This window comes from Grammomys surdaster, unplaced genomic scaffold (genome assembly GCF_004785775.1).
Source record: "Grammomys surdaster isolate TR1022 unplaced genomic scaffold, NIH_TR_1.0 126189, whole genome shotgun sequence".
NCBI classification, from domain to species: domain Eukaryota; kingdom Metazoa; phylum Chordata; class Mammalia; order Rodentia; family Muridae; genus Grammomys; species Grammomys surdaster.
The window spans coordinates 4,562,187-4,565,276 of record NW_021620995.1 but is presented as its reverse complement, the minus strand read 5'-3'; positions in this window follow the sequence as shown (position 1 = coordinate 4,565,276).

Here is a 3,090-nt window from a genome sequence, read left to right as displayed (position 1 = left end):
CTCTCTCTCTCTCTCTCTCTCTCTCTCTCTCTCTCTCTCTCTCTCTCATATAAAGAGCTTTATTTAGTAAATTCTCTTTACTCAAAAATAATATCACTGTACAAAAAGCTTTGAAATCAAAGAGCCATTGAAATTTTTCAGCTTTTCATCCTTTTAAATAACTATAGGCCTGGGGAATTTTATTTAACTTATCCAAGCTACAGTTTTCTAGTGTCTAAAGGATGTTAATAAGGCTTTTTTATAGCATTAATATGATGTTCAATTTAAGCAATGCAAAACTCTATTTGTGCCTAGTATTATAGCTGCTGTTTATTATATAATTATCAAGCCTTTGAGAAATGGGGTGCTTTGAGAACAATAATGCTGTTATAAGAGCTTTAAAGTTGAAGATACTTTTTTGGCCTAGATTAATGAAGTCACTTAGTTGGCACACATGTATTGGAAGAATCCAATGTGAATTTTGAAAGGTACTAAAATTTTATAATTCCTGTTTTCGACTGTTTGTGATTCACATATATGGAATAAAAATTATATGAAATACATATGACTAGATAAACTATTTTTCTCTTTCCTAAACTATGTCTAAACTATAGTTGAGTTTCTCTTCAGGTGTAGGGAATAAAAGATTGATTTTGTCTCTTGATTGTAGATCATAGTTCATCATGTCAAAGACCTACCCGCAGCTGCTCACATTACATTCAGAAACAAAGTAAGGAAAGATAATATTCAGCTGGTTTTCTCAATAATATATAGTTCAGGATTCCCACTCATAGAAAGATCCCCAACCCTGATTACCTTGGATCTTTCTGTAAACATTAATCTTACCAAAGTAATCCCGTACTGGAATACCCAGAGGCCCATTTCCTAGGTGATTCTAGATCTGTCAAGACGACATTAACCATCATATATTGTCTCCTTAAAATTAATCTACTTGTTTAACTGAATGCAATTATGTAGTGTTTTAATTAAGCATTGTTGATTAGAGTCTTGTACTGTCAAAATTGACTTACTGAATCATTCTAATAGTTTAGATGTATATAGTGAGACAATAATCTTTCTCTTATTCTCAAAAGTCTATTGAGAGAATAATCTTACTTTCTGATCACTACTTTTCGTAGCTAACTCAAAAGCCAAATTTTATAAGGTTATTTTTAATAGCTCTCTCTACTTTGTTAGTACATATGTTTTCACTTCATAAGACAAGCCCTACTCTGATGCTCTTTACGACGGTATTCAAACAGTTTTTCTTATTCTGTGTATATTTCAGATCGAAGTGATTCCTTGATGCTTAGGAGAAAGAAAGCATGATAGAACTGAGATATCAGGCATTGTTGATGGACTGGGATTTTTTTTCCTATAAAAATGATGAGAGGAAATGGTGAAGTAGAAAGGTGAACGGGAGAATAAGTGTGATAGATAAGCTGTGAAGGACTGGAGAATGGCATCAACAAAAACAAGTGTGTGAGCATTAAATATTTAACTCATTTAAATGCTTATGGTAAACAGAAATATACTTTAGGCTTTCTATAAATGTGGACACAATGCAGTAACTTTAAGTGTCTGTAATACACAAATGTTAAAGGCTGTTTCTTGTGCCTCCATCATTAAAGATATTTTGCTACATTTGAGTCTAGCTATAAACAGGCACACTGATTCATGGTCAGTAATCAATTTAAAGCTTTGCTGTCAAATATCCATTTATTTATTTATTTATTTTACAGCTGAAACATAGTTTCCTCTTTCTTTGCTTCTCTCACTTCTTTCCCCTCTCTCCTCTTCACTCCCATACACTCCTCTTCAGTCTCCCTTCAGAAAGGGGCAGGTCTCCCATGAATATCAACTAGCTAGGACATATCAAGGTGCAGTTAGGCTAAGTACTTCCTTTCCTATTAAGGTTAGAGTAGGCAACCAGATAAGAGGAAAGGGTCACAAAAGCAAGTTAGAGAGATGGCACAGATATTAAAGGCTAGATTTACAACCAAAATTATAAATATAATTTTAGTATAGAAAGTAGTTTATTTTGGGCCATAAGAAGGAGAGGTTGAGAAGGGAGTAGAGGCAAAGAAAGAGAGGGGACGGAGTAGGACAGAGAGTGACAGGAAAGGAAGAGGAGAAAAGACCATTCAGGACCATGTGGGAAGAGAAAGAAGGGGTAAGGACAGAGAGGGAGGGAAAGAGATGCCAGAGAAAGGGAACAATAAATATCTGTTTTAATATAATTAATTTTATTTCTACCTCCTAGAAAGGTACTAGACATATGGAAAAGATTTCCTGATTCATAAAAGAGTTCAATATTTTAAGTTCTTTTTTATTACCCATAACAACTCTATAATTATATACTTTCACAGACCTCAGTGTCCTCATGTATGAAGTGAGGTTAAGACTTATCTTTTCAAGTTTGAGGTAATATATGTAACCCAGGAGATACCACATATGTAAGTCTTGCTATGATTTACTAGATTTGCTTTTATTGTGGTAAGAGTTCTTAGCAGGAGAAGCAATTTTAACTAGAAACTTTATTATCAAGCGTAAGTCCAAGGCTATGTTGAAAATCTCTAGAACAGTCTTATTGACTTATAATGCCCATTGATTAGAAACTCCCTATTTCTTACTTCTATTTAGCAAAGACCAGCCTGAGCATTCCTCTTTTGTAGCACATCATACTCAATGTGCATAATTATAAACTAACTATACTTCTTATTAATTTCTATTACAGAGAGACAAAACACAAAATTAGAAACATCTTCCTAATAAACTTTAACAACTCTGTAGTTTGAAAGAAATAAAAAATTGAATCAATATTATCTACCTACTCCTTCCAAAGAAAGTCACTGTGTAGAAAGTATTAATTCTTTGACATAGTTATCACAGACAAATACACTATTTTAATATTTTAACCCAAGTTATAAAGGCAAAACACACAATTTCTGGCCTACAATAATAGTGAGATGCAAGACCAGTGTATACAGTGAGCCTGGCTTATGGAAAGGACTTACATTAATTACAAGAAGGGGGGACAGGGATCAAAAAGGGAAGAAAGGGGAAGAGAGAGAGAGAAAAAGAGAGAGAGAGAGAGAGAGAGAGAGAGAG